General features: G+C 47.0%; 1 protein-coding gene across 5 annotated transcripts in view; it reads right to left on the reverse strand.

Annotated features, from left to right (window-relative positions):
• CTIF (cap binding complex dependent translation initiation factor) overlaps nt 1-26,072 on the reverse strand; it is a 153,506-nt gene that overhangs the window by 124,879 nt on the left and 2,555 nt on the right. The window contains exon 1 of one of the 5 annotated variants that reach the window (XM_062611744.1): nt 21,722-22,056. The exons of the other annotated variants lie outside the window; for them this stretch is intronic. The gene's annotated coding sequence lies outside the window, so the exon portion shown is untranslated. Of the gene's footprint in view, nt 1-21,721; nt 22,057-26,072 lie in introns of those variants that run through there. 5 annotated transcript variants of the gene reach the window in all.

Raw genomic sequence — 26,072 nt, forward strand, 5'->3', positions numbered from 1 at the left:
TTTCTCAGCAGGAGAATGGCTCTATAGAAGATACGGGGGCTTTTAATGCTGTCTTCCTCCTTATTCCTCCATGGCTGGATGCCAATCACACCTTAAAGAACAGAAAACATCAGCTCCTGTACCTATGCTGGGCACGTCTGCTCACAAATTAGGCTTTGGACCAGTGTCTTGTGGTAAAGACTCATATTCCTCCTTCCCTGAGGCTGTGAGGGAGGAGACACCGGAGCTCCCACCACACTGCAGGACACGGCGACTTCATCACTCACCCTCTCCTTCACCAGGAGCCAGTATTTACAGTCAGTTCTGAGACAAGTATAAAATCACCAAGCAAATTCGGAGTGAGTCACATGCCATCCGGAAGGGAAGGGGGGAAAAAATCTGTTCCCAGCTCAGGCAATTTCCAGCTTCTAAACTATTTCTCATCTGTCACTTCTGAACAATTGTGGCTTCATTTGGCAACTGCCGAGAACGAGCAGTTCTGGCCGAAGGACTTCATCTGCTCAAGGAATTATTCCCAATTGTGCCCCGACTGTCAAAAAGGCTCATTTTGTAGATCAATATCACACATTAGCTCCTGAAGAGGCATCATGTGGCATATTAAAAAAGAGAAAGAAAAAGAGTAGGCAAGGAAATAAAAGGAGGCACTCCAGAGAGCACGGCGCCCTGGAGGAGAGCATGCTACTCCCCTTTTAGCTAATTAGTGCCAATTACCAAATGGAAAGTACCGATTATTATATGACAAGTGCTGAAGAAAAAGCTGGGGGAATAGGTGGCTGCAATGAGTCCTGGAGGGCATAATGGCAGGGGGAGGTGATCACAAGAGGTAGGGGACAGCTCATACAGGGGGCAACACTTGAGTATCCTACATCCCCTGGGGCCACAAAACACAATCCAAAAGGGTTGGGTTTTTCTCCTATTTTATATTTTTTGTTAAGATAGAACTGGAGAAAATTAAGCCCAGAGGATGCTCCCCTTTGAATACACATGATAAAGCAGAGCAAGGGCTAACATACGACACCGCTTTTGGGGTGCTCACTGCTGTGCCCAATCAGCATTTTGCTGATTAGCAACAGAAGAGGCAGTGGACTGAAAGGGAACAGGTTTGTCAGAAGTCACCAGGTCCAGCAAACACACGCAATACATGTATCTGACATGTTTATGGATCTCTAGTAGGAAACCTTAAGGCCAAACCTTTGCCTCTCTCTGAAGAAAAAACAAAACTTAGCATAAAGAAAACTCCCCTATGTTTAAGGGTGATGAGTTATCACATACACCTGAGATAGGATCATCATTACAAAGATTAAGCACACAAAGATCCCTAGAGCAGATGTCCAAGCACTGACAGTGAATTGGTTGACATCTAACCCTTATAATAAGATAAAAGATGAGCAAGTCACAGTCTGTAATCTTCTTTGGGGCTTGGAGCAACCTGCTCTAGTGGAAGGTGTCCTTGCCTGTGGCAGGGGGTTGGAACTGGATGAGCTTCAAGGTCTTTTCCAATCCAAACTATTCTACCACTCTATGATTACATGCTTAGTCTACACCAAGTCGGTGTGAATCACATAATGACACAGAGACCAACATGACCATCCCAGCGTGCTGGCTGTGCCAATGTGCCACCATCCCCAAACCAGGGTGTCAATAAAACAGGCTCGACAAGTAGAGGAACATCCTGATTCTCTGGCATCTCCTGGCACTCCCTGGCAATGACCAGCTCTGGGTGTTCTGAATTTGTCTTTTGGATTGCCCTTCCAACCACACTCCATTCCTATTACAGGGTTCATGGTTAGGACCACACATGCCTACATGACCACAACAGGAAGATAATGTCTACACTTGATGCTGACCCTGCTTTGGACAAGTGGTTGGACTAGAGACTTCCTGAAGTCTTCTCTAACCTGAATGGTTTTATGACTCCATGAGGTGATGTTCAAGCACTTCATCACTCAAGAAAGCATCCCCTGCTCTCTCAGCCCACTTTCCATATTTCTTTCTACTTTTTCCATACTTCATCCCATTTCAGATGTGTCTCTCCCAGTTCTGCAACTGCCTTTTCAAATTCCACCAGGCTGCCCAGAGATGTCCCAGCACTCAGATGAGGGTTTTGGTCACCATCCTCTAGAAGACTTTTCAAGGCAGGGTTTTTTCATCTGGTACCCATTGATTTCTGGGGCTCCATGCCAATTCTACCATTTAAAACACACATAAAATGTGCTTGACAAAACAGACCCAAGATAATCACAGGTTTACAGACACCCATTTCCTAGGTCTTGCAAGATAGTTCCTGGTCCAAGCAGGAACCTTGCATAAGGGACAGGTTTTGAGGCACAAATGGTGCCCCTTCCTCCTTGGCAGGAGGCATATTGGGAAGGGAAGCATCCACCTAAATCCAGGCCAATTCAAATCCACCCACAAAGGTTTATTCTCCACACTAATACTAAAGGATCTCTCCATTTCCAAAATTAACCCTCTCTACCAGGAAAGCGGCACAGGCTGGATGGTCTCCTGCTTTTTTTAGTGCTGAATGTCAGGAAACCTCTGTGCCTGGAGGAAGTTTTCCATCTTGTCTTACCCTCAAAACATGTACAAACAAGTAAAAACCTCAAACCCACATCTGAGCATCAAAGCAGTTGCTGTCTTCCCAAACTGAGCAAATACATATTCTTGAGAGCTCTTCAAGCAGTGGTGATCCTTTGGGTCTGTGTTGGCATAGTGCCAACCACCAAGGATTCCCAGACCTCAGACACATTCCTGAATGGTAATTAATAGACATCAATCTCAAATCTGTATTTTAATTCCTGTTCCCCTCTCTTCCCTCTACTTTGTTGAAGCACAAACCTTACCTGCGCAGCTTATGCTGTGCTCATTACTATGACCATAAAACAAGGAATCAGCAGCAGCAAATGTCAATAGATGTACAAACTGCTTATTATAACTTAATAATTATCAGCATTACTGTAATGTATAATTATTATTAATAGTGGTTATTAAAAGTGATCTAAATGGGGTTCTTGCTCTAGCAAGATTATACAGTTTATGGCAATTATACAGTTTTACCCTTAATCAGCAAATAAACTCAAGAAGAACAAGCACTCTTTATGACAGCTGATGCTCATTCCCCTTCTCCCAAAGGTGCTCCAGGCTTGCTGAACTTGTGGAAGCAAGTGGTGATTCTCATAGGTGAAGAGCAGCAATGGAGAAGGAACCCATTTTGGGCAGGATGGGTGGGAGGCAAGAGCACAGGGGAACTTGCAACCAGAATGATATAAGAAAAGGCAAGTCCATGGCAAGAAAAGGACAAACACGCATGGACAGCAATGCATGTCCATCAGCTCACCACTGCGTGAGAAGACCCCATACGTACATCCTCTCACAGGGCAGATGCTTCTGCCATCCTCTCTCTAGCACACCAACACAAAGCTTCTCCAAAAACTGGACTGCAGCAGCCCAGCTGTGCCAAAGCAGCATCTCATTGCATGAAGCATTTCTGCCTGTGCCCCAAACATGCTAACAGAGCAGGGACTGCAGCCCCATACAAACATTTCTGAAGAAAGGGGTGGAGCTTTTAGTCCAAAACCATGCTGACATGGCAACCTTGTCAGCAAGACTGCTGACATGAAGAGGTCTTCCTAAGCCAATTCTTGCTCCAATTCAGCAAGGCAAACCAACACACTACCCTACCATTAAGCCAACAACCGCGCACCTTCTCACTCCTACCCAAGGTCCAACCTGGCTGGGCATCAGCAAAGGAAATGAAAATAAAGAGGTTGCTTTTGCCATTTTTTTCACTTCTATTGGATGTACGCTGAAAGCCTAAAATGCTTTCTCACACATGACAGGTTTCTTTGAAGGCTGGGGCCTTCAAAGACAAGAGCATCGGGATCGCCACACTATCCGGTGAAAGTTGGAAGTTCATTTACCCAATAACTACACTGCCAGGAGTTAATAGTGCTAACACCTAGGTAAGGTAATTGGAAAAGATCTCTAAAATACAGTCAGGCAGAACTGCTTAATGCAGTGCTTAGCATCAGGCTTCTCCACATTTAGACACATGTCTCAAAAGGTCCAAGGACCACCAAACCCCAACAGACAGCAAGCACCCAGACCATCTTTAAAACCACACCTCCTCAGCTATCTAGGTGGGGTTTAAATAACTCACGTAAGGCATCCCGGTTGGAAAACCAATATCTTTTCCTTATTTATCCTCCATCTAAAGGCTAAAAATGTTCCCATGCCAATCCTGTGCTCCTCCATGAGGAATGAAGTAATGCAGAGCAGCCTCACTCTGTAGAAGATTTATTCCTCACAAATTCCATCGCAGGCTGGCCATCGGAGACACATACTGTGACAGGCTCCAGACCTACCCTGACAGATCACTGAAAGCCTTTTTCTTGCCATATGGGATTTATCATCCCAGGTTTTTCTAGGAACAAGAGATGATTCCTATAAAAGGCAGCCACGGTGCAGATTCTTCACACACCAAAGCAGCCATGTCCTTTCAGAGTCTTCTGTGGTAGGATATTCTTCATGCATTTGCTCACCCTGTGGAGTTTATCATACATAAATTTTAGATTTAGCTGTGATCTAGAAGGTCCCTTCTGCTCTGAGACACCCAAGACATGAACCAAAAATCATCACAGCAGCCCACAGATGTATTTATGAGATAATGGTAAAACCAAACTGAAGAGTCCCAGAGTGAGACCCAAGGAGAGACTCCAACCCAGCCCCAGCCAGGAGAAACCATTTGGTGCCCCATCAGCAGCCAACATCAAGCTTTAAGTCTCTTGTCCAGCCTCCAGAGATCAACCCGTTGCTGTCCGTTCCCTAAAGCGAAGACCTGCTCGTCATCACCTCTTAGTGAGATGACACCCTCTTCTCCTTGGTGCCCCTCTGGGGCTGGGCAGAGAGCAACAATACATGGTCACTGGAACTAGATGATGCAAGAGGGGCTGGAACTAGATAATTGTGAGGTCCTTTCCAACTCAAACCATTCTGTGACTGCGGCTGTCCCATCCCTTGCAGTGTAGAGATGGGGCAAGCCGGACGGAGCTTGAAGCAACTGGTCTGGTGACAGGGGGATGAAACTAGGTGAGCTTTAAGGTTTCTTCCAACCCAAACCATTCTATGATTCTATGATTCAACGATCAAACCCCCCGCCACCACCTCCCTCACACTGCCTGACCATTATCTTCTCCGAGGCAGGCTTTCCAGGCTGCTGAAGTGCACAGTGTGAATGGGGAAGAAGGTCCCTTCAGCCCCAGACCTAGGAGGTGAAGGATGCTTTGGCCATACAGACCAGTGCAAAGCAGCTCATGCAGGACAACTCTTCAACTTCTTATCTGCTTCTTATTAGCAAATCCAGGTCGGTTGAAACCCTCCCTGCGCTTTGCCTCTGCAAACAACCATCCAACAACTAACACTGACAGCAGTACAGGCAGAAGGACCTTTGACCATCTGCATTTGGGGCTTGAACTCCTGCCTATCAGCACGGTTGCAGACGGCTCGCTTCCCACCATTTCCTCTTAATGAGCTCCTTCAGCAGCAATATTTTCTCTCTCCTAATCCAGCCCATTTCTAACAACAAGTAATTAGCAAAGTGTCTTTCTAAGGCACTGAGAGCATCTCAGAGCATGAAACGAGCAGTTTATTGCTGGCAGCCAGCTTTCATATCTAGTGAGCTGCAGGAACAGTTACTATGGAAAATGAAAGCAATTGAGATGAACCATGACTCCGCGCATCCAGGTATTGCTGCATCTACATGAGCACAGATGAAGCATTTTGTGTCTGGTTTGGATTTGCTGCTCCAAAGCTGTTATCTTTATGGACGCCAAAACATCAAGCGTGGAAATGTAAATTATTATATCCTGGATCTCACCCTTTTCTAATTGTAAACATCTTTGGAAACCATAATGACTGACTGCTGCTGGAGCTAGCCTTGGGCTTTTCATATACTGATGCACCTATGGCTGGCTGAGCATTTAACGTATTTCATCATCCCTCCAGTGTCAGGTCTGGAGTCTGGTACCTCGTGATGCAGAAAAGCCCAAGTGACAGGACAGGAACCCAGCAGCTGCCACATTGCAGTGCCATCCATGAGCCTGGCATGCGACAAAGCAAGAGAACACCACAGTGCTTCGAAAAAAGAGCCATTAGAATAAACACAGAAATAAATGGATTTGCGTAGAGAAGGGGGGAGCCAGGAGACAACCAAATGCAAATGGCCACAAAATCCAACCCAAAACAGTTGCCTTGACAAAGTGATACAGCAAGGGAGGAAGATAAATAACCAGAAAGCCAGAAATCTATTGTTCTCACCCAGACAGTAATTTATTATGTGGCTTGCTTCACTGCAGTAAGGATCTTTTTGTCATTGGAAATTGGATTTTTTTTCTTTTTAAACAAAATCAAAGCCTCATCCTTTAGAAACACAAAGTCTCTGAGTGTGCCAAATCTGTGCACAAGGTTGAAGCGGTTTTACATGAGATGGAAGACAGGCTTCATTGTTTTGCAGAGGGAACGTGTTACCTTCAGCTTGTGATGGATGTTGCCAAGGAAAAGAAAGGGAAAAACAGCATACAACTATGAAAACCACTGTCTGAACTTCAGGAGGTGAACAGAGGAGGGTTTATGGGCCATCTGATGGATGCTGGTCCCACCCCATGGTGGGATGCTCCGCTACATGGGATGCCAGGGCAAGTTGTCTACTGGAGCATCACTCTGGCTGCAGAACTACAGCAAGGCATGCTCTCTATCCGCTGGTTTTTATATAAATTCAATACGTGCAAATAGATCAGCATTTCTAGAAATAAAATCTGAAATGGGTCTCATAAAACACATAACCATTAACCCCTGAGTTAAGAACAGCCTGAGTTTTATAACCTATTTCTAGAGCGGCTGATGCTACAAACTGTGACTTAAGTCAAACATAATTCATTTTCACATTCCCGTGCTTTTTCTAAAGGCTAATGGAACAAGAGCCCATGTTACACCTTATACTTCTTATTTTTCACCTTTGCAAAGGAAACATCACCAATTAAAAAGTATTTGAAGAAATACAAAAAAGTGCAGGTTTTACACATACTCCATGATCTCCCCTTTGAAGCTGCACTGCTTTTCCTGAGAGAAAACAGCATTGCTCTGGCAGCCTGGGTAGGACATGATGGCTGCAGGCATTATCATAGAATCCCAGACTGGTTTGGGTTGGAAAGAATCTTAAAGCTCATCCAGTTCCAGCTCCTGCCACGGGCAGGGACCCCTTCCACTAGAGCAGCTTGCTCCAAGCCCCTGTGTCCAACCTGGCCTTGAACACTGTCAGGGATGGGGCAGCCACAGCTTCTCTGGGCAACCTGAATTATGCTGGAAGACGTGAGCAAAGCATGTTCTCCTACCTTGAATGCACACATAGACTGTGCACATGCGCATGCCCCCTCTGATGCACAATGCAGGCAGCAATCCTCAGGCAACCAATATGTATATTCTGCCCATCTCTTCTGCAATCCCAAGGGATGACCCCTGATCCCATGGGAGCAGCAGCCAGGGTGCAAAACTCCCAGTGCAGGCAGCGCTCTGCAGGCAGAGAGCACAGCCCATGTCCTAATTAGAGTCCTATAATAACGAGCTGATCCACACGCTATGCAACTGCACGTTCGACCACCTGCCTGCACGTTGGCCACCACATACTGGTCTTTTGCAAATAACCAAAGGGAAACCATTACCAGACAGTAAATCTTTTCTTTCTGGGCACCCAGGCAATATAATGGGCACTTGGGCTGTGAAAAGCCCTGTAATCCTAAAAGACACATCCCACTCTAAGTTGCGATGTCAACCTGATGAAGTAATCCATCCCACGGGCCACTGTGGCATCCCCCAGTCAGCAGAAGGGCAGCCTTGGAGGGTGCTTAATCCCCATTAAACCACGCTCCTGGTTTGCTGGCAAAGAGCATTTTTGCACCCGTACGCCAGCTTTTAGCAGCATTCAGAGGATGCATATCTCGGCTGCCAGCCAAAATGCTCGAGCTGCCACTGCAGATGGATGGAGGGGATTTTATGCTAGAAGGAGCCAGCTATCCTCTCCTCCAGGGAATAACAGACTGGTTTGGGTTGGAAGGGACCTTAAAGCTCACCCAGTTCCAACCCCTGCTACAGGCAGGGACACCTTCCACTAGAGCAGCTTGCTCCAAGCCCCTGTGTCCAACCTGGCCTTGAACACTGCCAGGGATGGGGCAGCCACAGCTTCTCTGGGCACCCTGTGCCAGTGCCTCAGCACCTTCATGGTAAAAAATTTCCTCCTTCTATCTAGTCTGAATCTCCCCTCTTTTAGTTTAAACCCATCTCCCCTTGTTCTGTTGCTGCAGGTTTCCCTCTTTAGTGGAAATGAAGCTCTTCTGTGCAACAAAGCAGAGGTAGGAGAGCTCAGGTACCTCCCACATTTCAGGTCTTTGAAAGATAAAATAGGAATGAGGATGCAAGACGGTTTTCCAAGGATCAGCCACCTTCTGCATCAGTGAGCAATGGAGAAAAGCAAGTCATCCTTGGGGTCCTGCTGCTTTCACCAAGGGGACTTATTCTTCCCTGCACTGGATCCAATGATGCTTGGGCTTGAGTTACATGGGCAAAGCAAGGAGGAGATTTCAAGGATTGACAATCCTCTATGCCCTAAATCTGTCTTGCTTCTAAGGGACCTCTGTGCATTCCACCTAACCTGAGCTGATCAACTGGAACTGGAGAGGAAATTAATCCAGTAAACTTGTGCCATTTTGCAGAGGAAAAAGAAAATAAACAAGTTACCATGCGCCTCTCTGAGCTAGTTAAACTCATCTGAAAAACCCCGTGCACAGATAAGTATATTCAGAGATTTTCTGAATCTTTAATTACCTTCAGTGCTAAAAAAATCCCTAAAAATCCCCACTCAGCAACACCCACAAACAAGGAAGATTTCCAAAACTCTGGATCCTGGACCCCCGCTCCTCCACCGCATTCGAATGTTCAAGTTATAAAACAAGCAGCAGATTGGCTTTTGCACCATGTCCACTCTGGGAGCATCAATCATGGACCATTTCAGGTCCCACACAGGCAGCAGCCATAGCACCACCACCAGTGAGATGTTGTAAATACCCAAGTGGAAAAGAACAAGAATTTGGGAAATGGGCAATTCTGTAGATGCAGAAGGAAAACAAATCCCTCCTGTATAACAGTGCTGGTCTAATAATAATACATTAAGAGGCAGGGAACCAAATGAAGCCCTGGGGAAGCACAAGGGGACAAGGAACCTGTGGGGTTGGTGCTCAATACCATGCAAGTAAGTCGACCATGGCACGGATCTGGCCAAGGATGAAGAACATCAGTGACAAGAGAGCTGAGCTTTCTGGCACTTCTGTCCCTGATTCTGGCTTCCTCCAGGTTTAAATATACCCATACAAGAGCTTCAGCCACTTGGAAAGACAGGGAAAAAGCCATGATCACCACTGCCAATGTCCTACCTACTTGTTGAAGTTTCTGCTTGGGAAAGGACAGAACCAGAACACACACTCAGCAAGGTGTCTGACCCTTGCACACATAAGGGCAAGGTTTTAACTCAGAATTCAGCTGGTCACCAAAGCTTTCTCTTCACCTGGGACTTGACAGTGCCCCCCTTAATTCCTGCTCCTGGTCCCATGGACTGAATGCGGTCCAGACAGACAGTTTCCATCCAGCAAATCAACTGCATCGTGGAGAAATGGTTCTCATTCCAACCAGAGGTACCATCTGAATTAAATCCAGCTCCATGAGGCTGCTGTGGGCAAAAGGCATCACCCAAGACAGCTCTCACAGCTTGGGAAGATGCCCTTGCAGACCTGAAATCCATATTTCAGCCTACATGGATTTCCTGCATGTTCTCCCATGTAGTTTCCAATAGCAATTATGAGAGCAAATGTGATACCCAAACAGAACCAGGTTTTGCATTAGGCTCCCAATAGCTGTGCTGGGAAGGGAGAAGACCCAACTCAGGCACCACAGGTCCCACCAAGCCAAGGAATGGCACCATATAGCAGGGATGGGCTGCAGGTTCTTGTGGCCCCAGCAGCAGGCAACACCCAGTCCTGGATGTGTGGAGATCAGACCCTCCCCAAGCTTTGCTTTCCCCAAGCAGCATGGACCAAGCCCCCAAGCTTTACCCTCCTTTTGAACCCATCCCCAGCTTTTATCTCCTTCCAGCGGCTTGTGACACAGCCTGAACCAATTCACCAGGATAACACCTCCCTTACGGAACCAGCCCTGCAAATACCAAGCAAAGCACCTCCCCAGACAGGAATTCTCGAGTTACTGGCAGCCACCAGCTCCTTTTGGAGGCATGAAACAGCTCCTTTCAGAGGCACGAATGCATTTTTTTTTCAGTCAGTCCCACATCTGCCTTCTGCTTCATCTGACATTCTGCAGCAGCGACACAGACACACAGCTCCTCAAAAGCCCTTTCCAGGTGACCCTACTCCCACTCCGGATATTCATCCCTAAATCATAACGAGTGATAGGGATGGGAAGAGCAGCCTGCCAGACTCCAGGGAGTAAAGATGCTTCAAGTATTTGCGCAGCCACATCTATCACCCAGGGGACATCTGGGTTTGATTAATAGGAAGTAAATGAAGTAGCTCTACTCGGCTGAGCACCAGCAGGCAGGAGGAGGACAGGGGGGTTGCATTAACACAAAGCAAACAGAGACAGGTACTTCCAGGACACGATACCCGACCTATTTTGAGATGAATATGAGATCAAGCGAGCTTAGGGAGTGTCTTTTTACCTCCAGCAGCAGCAGTGACAGTCTAGACGACTGGCCCAAATCAAGCCAGCTCATGTTCAGCCTTGGCATCCACCACCCCTATGTCCTAACATGCCCTGATGTCAGTGTGTTTGACATCAGTCCCTTCTCCAAACCCCAGGTCCTGGATGTCCCGCTGAGTCCCAGCATTGCAGCTATATGGGTATATGGTATATGGGGACAAGAATCTCAAGCTCATCCCAAAATGTCCTTGATCTGCTCTGTGTGTCCAAGTGCTTCATCCATCGTGAACCCAAATGTGCCACACGCTGCACGTGTGATTGGGATGTATTGCTCACTCCTCCACCGTGCCTAACTTTCCTCTTTTGTCAAACACAACAAGTCTTATTAGGGCTTATATTAAAGGCTTGGCTTTCCATTATAACTTGGGAAGGACAAAAGAGGCCTTGGAGCTTCAAGGTGCTACTGCAGGGAAGGCATCACATATCTAGAGGGTCTTTGATGAACATCAGAAGTTTGGCTTTAGTTTTCAGAATGCCTCTGGGGTGATTGCACTGAGTAAATATCCAGCAGCTCAGGAAAAGCAAGCCAAAAAAGTACCAAGAGAAGGTTTTTCTCCACAAACACAGCTTGGCCAGGGGTAATGCCAGAAATACTTATTTTTGTAAATTTTCCTCCTGGTCCCAAAGGAAATGCTGTTCTTACAGAGCTGGATGATGACTGTAGGACCCAGGACTACCTGCAGACATCAAAGACCAACAGGATCCATCTTTCAGGACAGCTTTGTCCACCCCAAGACACCACCTGCAGTGGAAAACCCACCTACTATGCCTAGGACTGATACCCTCCAGTGACTGGAGGACCTGCAGGCATGAGGACAACCCAGAAACACATCCACAAATGAGTTTTACACTATTTTATGTTCTTTTGTTGAAGGGTCCTTCATGTTCATCATGAAGGTCTTCCCATGATGACCTCTATCATGTGGCAGCCCCACTGAATACAGCTGCAATAACTAAAAGAGCCAATGCCAAGCCAGGTCAGCATCCGAAAGTCCCCTTCTGCACTGGCCAACCTCTGCTTTACACCCAAGGTATTAACAGCCCCAAAGTAAATAATAACGAGGACATGGGGGGAGGACTGTAACGGCAGCAAAGGGAAGCAGCACCAGCAGTTTCAGCAGAAACACCATAGCAGGACTCCTGCTATTCACATACCTTTGACCTCAGAGAAGTAAATAAAGAGCCCAAACTGTTTAGCTTTGGATAAAAAAGGAAAGAGGTAAGGGAGAATTTGATTAATCAAATTCAAAGTGTAATGCTGCATACCCAGATGGTATCTCACTCACATTAAAGGGCCTTGCAGGTGGAAGCCCATTATTGCTAGCTCTTGGATGCCTGTGCAGTGCAGGTCAGATGAGGGCATCTGAGAGATCTTTATGACCCACCAATTAAGTAGCTGAGGTAACAGGAGGCTGGTAAAAGCACTTCTGGAATAAATTATACAACATGAATGAACACTCTGCGCCTAGCCCTGAGTTACTGCAAACACTTGGAGCCTGCAGAGGCAGATGGAATGAATGCCAGCACCACCAGAGAATGCTGGGGCTTGGGTTAGGCTTTCCTCACACCCACTACAGCTTTCTTCAGGGCTTCTGCCTCTCAGAGGGATGCTGAAGAACCTACGTGCTCCCTGAGGTGTCCATGGGGACACCCTGCTCCTGGTGAGCATCCCCACATCTCCACAAGGTCCAAAGCCTTCCAGCATCACGAATCAGAAGTGATACCTGGCACTCAACCCCCACATGTCCTCTCCTCTGGTGTGGAATGAGGGTCCTGTTTCTCCCCAGCCACATTCACCCAAGGAACTAAATCCACTTTTGCAGAAGCAAAAGGCTGAACCCATCACAAATAGATAAATAAATTAATAATAATAAAATCATCACTTGTTTCCCAGCAACCCAGCTTTGGCTTGGTGAATCTTAAATAGTTTTGGTCAAGTCACTGCTGCCAAAACACTGGGAGAAAAATGCTGGAAAAATTTATTTCATTTTCTTTTTTTTTTTTTTTTAGGGCTTAGAACTTTTAAACAAAGGATTTCAACTTTTATTTCACAGTGACATACAGTAAATTACCACAGCTCTCCATTATGGTGTAAAATACTTTAAAACAGATTTAATTTTGCAGTGAATAAAGCCTCTTTGGCCAGCCATTATTTTGCTTCCTGTTTTAATGAAGGAAAAATACCTGCTTTCATTGACACCAGCTATAAAGCCTCTTATCACTCAGAATTATCCTTAATAAAATGATCTTTTTACAGGCTAATTCACTGGAAAAAAAAAATACAGTTAGCATCAATTAATTCGTTTTATGGGCTGATGTTGAGTATTCAGAGTATATGAGGATAATTTGGGACACTGACCCAAAGGGTGCAGCATTGCTCCAGGACAGAAAACATAATTCGAAGTGTTACTGTAATTCACATATATGTTAGAAAGCTGTAGGAACGTCACTAAAGTTCAAATATGTACATGAGAAGAGGCAAATAAGGAAAATGGGAACCCACATCCCTTCAGAGAGGGGAGGATCTGCTGCAGCCCCAATTCTGCGGGCAATGTGTGATGCATGGCACAACCCCAGTGCCAGCCCTTACCGGCTTCATCCTCCCAGCAATGCCCCTGCTTTGGCTTGTTTCCACCTCCTCCACAGGCTGTTCTGCCCAAGAAGAAAATGTTTACTCTCTGGAGACATGGAGTATTGCACAAGGTAACACCCAGGGCTGCAGAAACGTAAACAGAGATAAAGCCTCTCCGCAGCCCCACTGCATCCTCTTCCTGCTCCCTTTCAGGTCAAACTGGATCTTGTACATGACAAGGGAGTAAAAGAATAAACCCAAAACCAGATAGCTTTTCAGGATAATGCTGCTGACTTGTTGTTTCTTAAACCCTCTGCCACCAAGCCGCTGTAGTGCCGCTCACCTCTGCTGATCCCATCAGGTGGTTTAACCAGGAAGCTTAGCGGTAAGCTCTGTCCATGCAAGGAGGCACCAAGTTACATCATGTTATTGTCTGCTTGACAGGGACCACAGAGACTTTTGGGTACCAACGGGGTAATTCCCATTTTCAGTTTACAGAAAGAAAATTGTGAATGGAGGGAACTCACTCCAAGATGCAAAGTTCTGTTGTTGGGTTGCCCTGGGTTTGTTTTTTTTTTGTCTTTAGGCTTTATTTTATCTATGTTGAAGTAGCTGTTAAATCCTGTTAACATGCTGCAAATCCCTGTCTTGTTGAAGAAAAAACCTGGCACCTTCAAAAGGTAATCTGCCTCTATCTGTACCCTTATGAACAGGAAAGTGGGAAGGTAGAATCTGCAGCAGGAGGGGTCTGTCAGAAGGAAGAAAAAATGGGATAGGGAATAACAACAAAATGGGATAGCGAGCAACAACAAAACGGGATAGGAAACAACAACAAAATGGGATAGGAAACAACAACAAAAAAGGGACAGAAATCAACTCCGCACCCACAAGGAAGGCAGAAAGTGGCAGTGCACAATTTTCACCCATTAACTTCAGCAGCCAGAGGATTTCCACGGTAAAGAGGCTGTCGCCAGGACAGGAGGAAGAGGAGGGCATCACATCAAGAGCAAGGCTGCAAGCAGAGCATGCAGGGGGGCTGCCTGGAAGGTTTGGCAGGCTGGAGCCACCAAACACAGCAGGATGCCCATCAGAGCAGGAAAGGTAGTTCATGAGTACTGCACCATATCTGGCTACAAACCTTATTCCCTGGCTTCACCCAGGCTGAGTGAATGAATAATATTATTAAACAGCAGACGAGAAATCAAACATCAGCTTGGAGAAACCAGGGAAGCCTCCCAAGAGCCAAGGAAACCTGCACAATGAGGGAAGAGTGAGATTATAATAATTAGGTCAGCTGGCGATAAGCCTCAGTGCACACAGGCACTGCTGCCTTGCTCGAAGTGGTGATGTCCCCAAGGAGCTGAGGAACCCAACAATGATATGCCAGGGGCATGAAAAAGACTGGTAGCAGAAAGCCTCCTCCAGCAGCAAACCACAGCAGCTGCTCACCTCAAGGGCTGAGGATCAGCAGCTGCAGCATGGCAAACTCCAGTGGGATGTCAGGGAATTACTTGGAAATGACCCAAGGGGGTGTGCAGTCTCCACCCCTGGAAACAGCATCAAGGCTCAGCGGGATGAGGCTGTGAGCAGGGAGGTTTGATGTAGAAGCTGTCCCTGTGCTAAGCAGAGGGCTGGACCTCAGGACTTCCAGTGCTTGTCAATCCAGACTAATTGTGGATTTGCTAGGGAGGCCTTTGCTTAGTCCAGACTCCCAGGACAAAGCACCAGGTCTTACTTCCAGCTTAATCAAAACAAGAAACTTCTTCCCAGCAGCAAGTGGCCTGGAATTCCAGGCTGACCTTTAAAAGAGGTAATTGAGGTTGACATGAAGCTCTAATACATGACAATCACGCACAGTAATCAAAACTTTCTACTCCAGGAGGCAAAGAGGACAGTCCCTGCAGCAACTGCTGTACAGGGTATGCATGCAGATTTCCCTGTAAAAAGGGATCCGATTTCTATTACCCATGTCTTCCTTGCTGGGTGGTCTGACATCAGCTCTGCCCGTCTTGGCAGCCTCAGGGCTCCAGGACTTGGCAAAGCCCCAGCTAGAGCAGGAGCTGGGCTGTGTTCACATCCAGGTGTCTAACACCAGACCAAGAAAACAAGAAAGGGATACCAAAGAGGAGGATGTGCTCGCTGCCCTGATGACTCCTCCTCTCTTCCTCCCTATCTGTACCATGCAAGAGCTATCATCTACCCCAGCTGGGCCATTCAACACCAGGGCCCAAAGTCCAATCCACTGGTCACCTTCTGCTAGGGCTTTAGGGTCTCCTTCCAGATGGTGACTTGAATGAAACCCTCACCTTCCAGAACCCACTTGCTTTTGTTGACAGTGAAGGCAGATTTTTCTTCACTGGTCTCTCCAAAATGCTTTCTAAGCTGTTTCTTTATGAACACCTCACCACTGCTCCCTCTTGCCTGCACAACCCACATCTTGTCCCTGGACAGCTCAGGACAACCCACATGGTCAACCCACAGTATGAGATGCTCTTGTGAAGCCTCACGCTTTCAGACCACACAGATGACCCTCCAGCAAGCTGTGCTGATACTAGCATGCTTTTACAACCAACTGCTTAGTACTCCACCAACACATGAAATCCTTCAGGACATAAACACGTCACTGATGGACTGATCCAAGTTAAACCAAATCTTCACACAAGAAGAGCATCCTACAGACTCAAGCATCCAGTATGTGCTTCATGCAACCATGATGTTTCTGCAGTCAATACAGTTTATTAGCCAAAAAAAACAGCAGCCCTTCTTAAATATACACACATACCTTTTCATACTCCTAGGTCATGCAGAAGGCTGCATGCATGTTGCTCATATTCAGCCTGCAAACTCCTCTCCTTAGCTTCCCCACTAATGCTCTCATTTGGTTATGGATCCAAACTCCTTCCAGCACATTAGAAATCAGTGTCTACAGCTTCTCATGTACTTTGAATCAAAGTTCACTGCTTTTCTGTTAAAACTGGCTGATCAAAGCCATTCCAAGCTGACATCCCTCCTAATGCTGTAATCAATAGACAGAGATGCTCAGAAGAGAGCTAATGTGGCCTCAGCTGAGTGTAGGTGCTGCAAGCACAAGGCTCTGGCTTTTCATCTGCGTCAATGGATGATATGGAGGAGACCCAAAAAGAGACAATCTGAAAGCACAAGATGAATGTGTCCACTGCAATAAAATGGATAAACAGAATTAAGGAAATAAGTGGAAAATTACAGTCTGAGGCTATGGAGATACTAGCCTATGGAGAGGAAGGCGTTACTGGCTGACACTTCCCATCAAACTCAGCGTAACGCTTGTAGACATGTGAAAAGGTCAGAAGTATTAAAAGACAGAGGGGAGGACTTGCTAACAGATCCATCTCTTGACATCCAGTCTGATGGACCTGAGTCAGACCACTGACTGCTTTACAACCACCACACTGGTTAACTAATGGCCCCTGACAGGCTCATGATTTGGCTGGGTTTCTTAACAGAAAACAAGATGAACACAAGGAGGTAAAACCCAAGTTGGGTTACTGAAGCACTTCTAGATGACCAACTTCAGACTTCCCAGTACATCCTACACCTCCAAGCAAGAGACAGCTTAACCACCAGCAGAGCCACCAGTGTACCACCACATTTGTCCCATTTCTGGAAAAGCTGGGCTAGGTCAGACAGGGCTCGGAGCAACCTGTTACAGCAGAAGGTGTACCTGCCCATGGCAGGGGTTGGAGCTGGATGAGCTTTAAGGTCCCTTCCAACAGAAACCATTCTATTCTTCTATTACTCCTTCCAAACTGCCTCCTTTGCCTTTCCAATCATCCTTTTAACTTGTGCATTTATGTCTGGCACTGCAGGAGAGAGCCTTCTCCATGCACTTACAGAATCATAGAATCGCAGAACAGTTACAGTTGGAAAGGACCTTAAGATCTTCTAGTTCCAACCCCCCTGCCATGGGCAGGGACACCTCACACTAAACCATATCACCCAAGGCTCTGTCCAACCTGGCCTTGAACACTGCCAGGGATGGAGCAGTCACAACTTCCCTGGGCAACCCATTCCAGTGCCTCAGCAAAGAACTTCCTCCTTATATCCAATCTAAACTTCCCCTGTTTAAGTTTTAACCCGTTACCCCTTGTCCTATCACTACAGTCCCTAATGAAGAGTCCTTCCCCAGTATCCCTATAGGCCCCCTTCAGATACTGGAAGGCTGCTCTGAGGTCTCCACGCAGCCTTCTCTTCTCCAGGCTGAACAGCCCCAACTTTCTCAGCCTGTCTTCATACGGGAGGTGCTCCAGTTCCCTGATCATCCTCGTGGCCTCCTCTAGAGGAGGACAGTTCCATGTCCTTTTTATGTTGAAGACACCAGAACTGGACACAATGCTCCAAGTGAGGTCTCAAACAGCTCCTTGAGAAGGCAAGTAATGCGAGTGTCAGGTGAAATCTGCCTCCTGCAAGCTACCACACCTTCTCCAGAAACATCTGGCTGAACTGGACTGGTCTGATTCAACAAAGATCCCAATGAAGATTAGACATAACTTCCATGTCCTGGGCTCTGTGCTCCTTACCCCAAGATTTTGGGCTAGTCAAGGCCCTATTTTGGGGCACTCCAGGCAACATCTCTGCCTCCAGCATACCGCATTAGCTGTTCACTATGAGGACTCCCAGGCAGCCTCTATTCAGCTGGATGTACCTCAGTGATGCTTCAGCCACACGGCAGAAGCTTGGTCTAGCCCTGCTGGGCAAGTCTAATAGTACCAAGCTATTAGAAGCTCTGCTGGCACCAGTCCCGTGACATGAGGCCATCATCCACCGTGCCAAAAAGGCCTTGCTTTTAAATTCTTCTCAAGCACAAGGTCAAGAGGAAGGTCTGTATCAATGGCTACAATCCTTGATGCCAAATGAGGCATTAAGATACACACACAAAAAAAGCTTGAACCTTGTGACCACCAGAGAAGTCTGCTCACAGCACATGAGCTTCAATAAGGCTACATCTGGAGTTACCAATATTGTACCAAAGGCTTGTGAAACCATAAAATGCACCAATTCAGCCATGTCAAAGGGGGATCAAACTTTGCTGCATGCACCACGCAGATGAACAGTGAGTACAGACCTATTACCATAAGCTACCAATAAAACAGTGCCCAGATTTCTGCAGCACATACAAGACACTGCTCCCAGCCAGGGCCAAACCAGGAGCTGAGGGAGCACATGGGAGAAGGGGACAGCAAAGTCTCAGGACTGCTGCTGTGGAGGTAAGATCTGCCCAGGAAGGATTCCTTCACATATACCCTCAGCAATAACCCTGTCACATACAAATTATATATGCATATAGTATACACACACTCCTGAGAGTAATGATTTGAGAGAAGACAAAATTTGAGAGAATAATTTGAGGCAAAGCTAATCCCTGCTCCAAAAACTTTTTAAAACAAAGGATTAAGTGGCGCATGTTGGAATTTCCTGAGCAGATCAAAACTGCTTTCAGGGCTTGAGTCTCTGGGCTTTGGAGGGGAGAGAAAAGGTTGGGCGTTTCTTCTTCTTTTTATTTTCAATTCTCCCCTTTAAAAGGAAGCTGAAACTGCAAACTAATGCTATTGTTTTTCATACAGGACATGGCCTGGTTTCATTTAAGAGTGGCAGACGACTCAGGGACTCCCTTGCTGAGCAGCAGCATCTGAAAGCCCTGTGGAGAGCAAGCGATGCTCTCACCCTGGTATTTAGCAGCTGGCTCAGCTCTGCCATGAAAGGCAAGCTGGCAGTAGCCCTGCACGGAGCAAGCGTCACCATCCGTCCACCATCCACGCAGACCTCTCCCATCAGTGCCCGGGCACATGGCATCCTTCAGCAGGGCCAGCAGCACAACTGGAGTTACCTCCTCTCCTTGTGTCCTGGGTTCAGCTGTCACAGTTATTTTTCTCCCTAGAAGCTGGTACACTGCTGTGTTTTGGCTTTAGTGTGAGAACAATGCTGGTAACACACCGATGGTTTTGTTGTTGCTCAGTAGCACTTATCCTGATCAAGGACTTTTCAGTCTCATGCTCTGCCAGTGAGGAGGGGCACAAGAAGCTGGGAGGAAGTAGAGATTGGACTGACCCAAACTAGGCAAAGGGGTACTCCATACCACAGTACGTCATGCCCAGTATAGAAACTGGGGGGAGTCACCCAGAAGGGACCGATCCCTGCTTGGGTCAGGCTGGGTATCAGTCGGAGGGTGGGGAGCAATTGCATGGTGCATCACTTGTGCTCCTGAGCTTTCATTTCCTACCTTGTTGTTTCCTATTATTATTATTGTTGGTATTCTTTCTATTATCACTTTATTGTACTTTATTTTAGCTATTGGACCGTTCTTATCTCAGCCCGTGGGGTTTATATGCTTCCTCCTCCCCATCTACCCTGAGGAGGGAAGCCAGGGTGTGAGCAAACGGCAGCGTGGTGCTGAGTTACTGGCTGGGTTCCAACCATAACACCTTGATTAGCCCATGCCACCAAATTTCATCATTTTATACAATATGGCTAGGCTAGCTCCCCAGACTTCACTGAGCTGGACTCGCCTGCCTCTCTGCAGATGTCCACACTCATGGATGAGGAGCAGAGCAGGAGACCCAGCACTGGCACAGGCCTGGCAGCATGTCCTCCTCACTGCATTACTTCCTCCTGGCACTGGCAAAGCTCCTGCCAACGGCTCATCCTCCCCCCCAGTGTCCTTCCCCACCAAAACGTGGGGTGAGGAGGCAGACAGGCTCCTGCTGAATGAGCTGAGTGTAACTGGAGGTGCTCAAGGGAAAACCTCGGCAAAGCCAGCAAGGGATGACGGTGCAAACCGGAGCAGGGGAAAGGCTGAGTCACTTCCTCCCCCAGAGCCCTAAATAGAGTGCAAGAAAATCCATTCCCCAAGCTGACAAAAAAGGAAGAGAATTCCCAGTTTAAAAATAAATAAATAATCAAAGGGCATATAGTGACAGCAAAAACGGAAGGGACAGATAAGGCAGCCTCGTGCTGCAGCTGGAATAGGAAGGGCTGTCAGGAGCAGAGGGGGCAGAGCATCATTTCCGGCACCTTTGGGAGCTGGGGTTCACTTAACACTTTAAACAGCAGCTCCAGCTCCAAGGCAAGTTCATGGACAATGGACAATGCTGGAATGCCACTGTGCTGCTGCCTCATCTCCTCCAGGCTATGCTGCCAGCAGCACCCGAGTCTTGATGGGAAACTGCAGCATCTAGGCAGAGCCCGGGAAGGCTTTTGGGGACAGATTTTATCCACTCTTCAATGTCCAAATGCTCTACAAGAGCTTCTAGGTGGTACATGAAACATTACTATTAGAAGTAACAGTGTAGTAATACCTCATTATCCATCCCAGCAGGTAGGTGGCGAGGCTAAGCTCAAAGCTGGAAAACCCTTTTGAACTACTGTTACAGGCAGGAGACTCCAGCTTCTCACTGCATGCTTGGTGGTCATGCACAAGTACAGAATCCTGGGAACAGTGTGGGAACATAGATGACAATAGTTCAGGTTGGAAGGGTCCTTTAAAAGTCATTACAATCATCCCATCACACCGTCCCTGGCAGCACCCCCACTCCATTTCTCTCCTTCTCCATGTTCAAGATGATTTGGATCATGTATTTCAAGAAAATTCAGTGAATTACTAAAGGTATTTCTAGTTAACCGACCCACTTGCACCCAGATAGATGATATTTAAGCTCACAATTGCTGCAGCTTCTCCTTGTAGGCACAAACAGAGAAGAAGAAATTTGGATTTCTCTCTTCCGCCCTCTTTCTTATAGCCTGTAAGTTCTTATCTTTGAGACCTGCAGTCCTCTGTCAAATGTGGCTGAAATTAAACCCTGGGTTAAAAAAGCTTCTGGAGGAATAATGAGCGACAGCCAGCCTGCGCGCATAAGCCTCATTTCTGTTAATTAAAAAAAAACCACCCAAACAAACAAAAAGGAAGCACTGAAACACACAGGAGAACCTTCAAAGCAGCTGTTTGAGTCAGTAAATAAACCGCTCACCCTATTTAACGAAAATACATTTAAAAAAAGGCTGAGTAAATACCCTTTCTTGGAGCTGACTCCGAGAAGGATGATGTGTGCTCTGCAGATGCTTCAAAACCCAGGAGGGAGGGAGAGGGACTAGCACCCTGGGTTGAATCTTTGTATTAAAAGCATCAAGGAAGGGAAGGATGCTGCTGTTCTGACAATGAAGTACTCCACAAGTCCTGATGTCCTGCCCACCACCAATGCTGCTCCAAGCATCTGCAAAGGCAGGGTAAAAAGCTCCCCTGCCCGCGCCAGGCTGGCACAAGGATGGACAGAGCAAGGATGCAGGAAGTGATGGAAAACTCACCGTTCCCCAGCAGAGCTTTCCAGAAGCGTGTGTGTTCACTGCAGAGCTGCCGCCTGGATGTGAAAAACCGCTAGTCTCAAAATAAGGGGAAAAAGCTGTTGGAGAAAGACATCCATCACCTCATCACAGCTGGTCCCCTGCGGCTCTTCAGCCTCTCCATCCACATCCGTGACCTCCTCAACCTTTAGAGGCATCTCATTTAGAGGCTCCCTTTAGAGCTATAGTGGTGAGACCCCATGGACCCTGAAAACTCTCCATAACCCATCTATGAGTTTGCAATGATGAAATATGCACGTGGCAAGAAAAAGAAAATACATCATTTCCAAAAGCACCCCGAGCATCCTCCTGCTGCTGTTGTAAAGCCTTCAGCTGCAAAAAAAATATTGCTGCAAGCTTTAGGATCGCCAGCCCAGCTTCCCTAGCTGGGAAAAATGAAATCAAGGATGCCTCCAAGCAAATCACCCTGCTGGTAAGAGACATATGGATCATCAATATACCCTGATTTATCCACCCCTGTCTCTTCTCACCATGCAAAGCAAACACCACCTTAAACATAAAACACTTCTCTGTTATCAAACTCCACCTGACAACCACAGCACTACCACAACCCTTCCTGCTTTCTTTTCCTCTCTTGCCCAGACACCCATAATGGTTGTTTTTGACAGCACTTTATTAAAATCCCCTCTGGCTTTGCTGGAGCAGGATGCAGCATTCAGGAGCTCTCCAGCCCAGAGGCTTGCTTCTGGCTGGGTGATGCAGGGAGCACCCAGAAGCAAAACAGCATTTGCAGATCACTGCTTTGGGCTGGCTTGGTTGGATTCAGCCTACACCATAGTCCAAACAGTGACCAGAATGCACAATTCTTTGCAAAACAAAGAATCCTTCAAAATTCACCCCATGATTATTCCTGCAAGATACCCCATTATCAAACACCAAAATATGTTTTCACAGACATGAACTCCTTTCAAAGCGTGCTGCAGAAGCTGGTGGCCCCAAAATAACATCTTAATGGACCATATAGCAGAAGGGGCAGCTCACAGCCCTCTGTAAGCCCAGCTCTACACTAGCCTCAATCCCACCTGAGCCTATGCCACCCATGCTGGATGGCAAAGCTATGCCTTCACAAAGAAGATGCTCAATGCTTATGATGGCTGAGGCACCTTAAACATCTGCAGTGCATTCTGTTCTAGCTCTGAAGTGTTCTGCTTGCAAAGACAGACTTGTGAGATTCAATTAAAGGATGCAAAACACTTGGGATCACACCTACTTACTTGCAGAAGACCTTCTCAACACTGGCTTGGGGATGGACTGGGTGCCATCGCTGCTACATCACATGGCATAGAGACCCAGACTGCTGCAGTGTGCTGCACTGCAGACTCCCATGCTACTCTTCCCATGCCACCCCAGCCACTCGCCTCCGGTGCCAGCTACCACCCAATGCAACCAGTGGCAAAGGGATGGTGACAGCTTGGTTATGAGCAACAGCTTCTCCCAAGATCCCAGTGAACACAAGCCAAGCTCCTCCAGGATTTCATGAGCTCACAAGCATGTCTCAGAATGAATTACACACCCTGCTAATGGTTCCCCATCGCAGAAGGAAGCTGGTGGCTGCTGCGTGTCTCCCTGTAGCTTCTGCTTCAGTGCCGGGCAGGCTCCAGTGGTGGTGAAGCCTTCTCAGTTTCCCTGGCTGTATAAACCAGTCCCAGCAAGCTGGGCCAGCTACAGAAGGAGGAGGAAGGTTGGTTGGGTTGGGCCTTTTTTTTTCACTGGTGGGAAACAAGAAGCTTGTGGGCACCCAAGTGCATCCTCAGGTCACCCAGGTATGACGTGACACCAAGGAAGGGTGCACACCACACAGCTTGCTCCTCATCCCTGGGACATCACCACCACAGGCACATCATCCCACCCATAACCCTTTCCCATCCTGCCACCTCAGGGCTACAGATGTCGTCCAACAGCAGCCAGCAGCATCGCAGACATAAACATGCCATGGAAGGAGGTGAAGCTGAGCTAATGATGGTGGCCACAGCGGAGACGCCCTCGATAAATTGCTGCACGTTATGAAATCCTCCTGTGGCAGGTTCCTGGCTGACAGGCACAGCAGGATTTGGTCCTGCAGAGATAGCAGAGACACAAGTTTAGTTGTGTCACCACAGGCTCTCCTGCCACCCAAGAAACCAGGTTTTCCTTCTCCTGTAACACGACTGCTACGTGCCTGGGGGACAGGGGAGGCAAAGGGTTACCTGTAGGAGAGAAGACAGGAGCAATGGCTTTTCTGAAGTAAGCATAAGACTACTCCTCTCAACCTGTGGTCCCTAAAGCCTCAGAACTCCTTGGGCTGCCTCAAAGGAGTCTCCAAAAGCTAATTAAAAACAACAGATATCTCTAATACATTATAGAGACACCATCCCCAGTCCGGGCCACTGCTGGGGTACCTCTACATCGCAGAAGAATGACAATGATGATGCAGAGTCCAACAAACCAAAACCAAACACGGCACAGCCAGAGGCAGTCATGGAAGAACCAAAACCTCTCTCTTCAGCAGGAAAGTTGGTGGTTAAATACACAAAACTTTTGAGAACATCCAGTGTCATCCCCATTTCAGTCTGAACTGAGCAGGAAATGTTTTTCTTAGGATCACCAGCAAGGCATCTATGCTGTAAATTACTCTCTCTGTATATATATGCATGTACAAACACATACATAAATAAATAAAAACAAAACAGCCAGTCTCTCAAACAAACAGAAAATGATTGGTTAGCTGCAGTAGTCTTTCACTTTGGATTACTCAGTAATGTGCTAATTATACTCAGGTAGCAGAATGGCACCTTCTCAGAGGAGTTTCACAAGAACATCCCAAAGCATTTATGGAGATTCCTCATCCAGAAGCCTCAACGCTTCCAGATTTTTGTGACAGGAGCAGTGGTCCTTTCCCCTGCCTGATGAAGACCATGACCTACCCCTGCAGACTGTTAACTCTGAAACTTAACAATGGCATGTGTAATGCAAATGTCTTTATGCTTCTGCCAAGCTGAAGAACAAAATCATTAGCAGTATTTAACTGCTCCATTGAAATAGTCAGGCAATATGCTAAATGTACCCCAAACAGCTGCTGAAATAGCTTGTCTGCTACCCCAGCTTCCACAGAAGCCACAGGGTCTTGCTATACTTTTAGGTATAGCTCCCCACAAACACACGGGGCCCCAAAGATTCAGTTGAGCAGCAAGAACTCAGGAAAATTAACTAAGGTCCAGGAGGATTTTCTTGCTGCTCTGCAAAGACCTGCAAGCAAAAGCTCAACCAGTGATAACTACCACAATTTCACACTGCTCCTGCTGGGAAAAGACCAAGCAGCAGCAAGGATGTCTTCAAGGAAAAGCAGGACAGGGAGACCCAAAACAAGAAGGAAGGGGAAAGTCACCATAGCAAAATTTGTCCTCACCAGGAGACAAGGGTAGAGCACTTCCCCCCAAAGTGAGGAGAAAAGAGAGAACAAAAGGAGTGTTTTTCTCACCCAAGACCAAGGGCTGAAGGAGGGACATCTGGAGATAAAGCTCAGCACCTTGTCATCTTCCCTTCCACAGTTTGGATCAAGGGCTAACAGCTATAACAAGTCTGTTTTCACGCTTTGCACATTATTTTTCATGGATCTCAGGAACCCTCCATAGATCATTCCCATCCTATTTGTGCATGAGGTTGACTCAGCTTCGAGAACAAAGGTGTCAAAGCCAGCAAAGCCCCCCAGGTAGCTCATTCCATTCCCAAATCACATTGCAAAGGCAGAGATGGTGTTCATTTCACCTCCACAAGTGGTTTCTCTGTCTCCCATCGCCCGGGGAGCTCCTGGCACTGGGCTACCCTTCAGCTCACCAGAGACATGTTGCTTCCCTGCATCACCTTCACCTGCAGCATCCAACCACTGCTGTTCTGCTTTCCTTTAAAATCAACCTGAGCTCTTATAAATTATACAAAAAGAATGCTCTGTAAGAGCTGGACAAGTCCTACCACACAACCTTACATTCACAGAGCCCTCTGGTGCAGTACCCAGATCACAGGGAGGGCTCAGAGGGAGATAGCTTTAGGTACAAGCACAGCCTGAGCTTCCCAAAACAGATACTGCTCATCTCTCTGCCAAAGCTAACACACTTAACGTGGGGAAAACACAGCCTACAGATTTCACTCAAGGCTCAAGGGAATAAAATCCAGCACAAGGGTTTGCTCTTCGACCTCAGGATCAGCAAGGGCAGAGCAAAGACTTGATGGTCCTTAAAAGGAAAAATAACATGGATTGACACAATAAAATGGGGTTGTTCTCTACTCACTGGAGAAAAAGTGTGACTATTTGCTTGTC

Source organism: Pezoporus occidentalis, unplaced genomic scaffold (genome assembly GCF_034315485.1).
Source record: "Pezoporus occidentalis ecotype Australia unplaced genomic scaffold, CSIRO_AGI_Poc_V1 ctg157, whole genome shotgun sequence".
Taxonomy (NCBI): domain Eukaryota; kingdom Metazoa; phylum Chordata; class Aves; order Psittaciformes; family Psittacidae; genus Pezoporus; species Pezoporus occidentalis.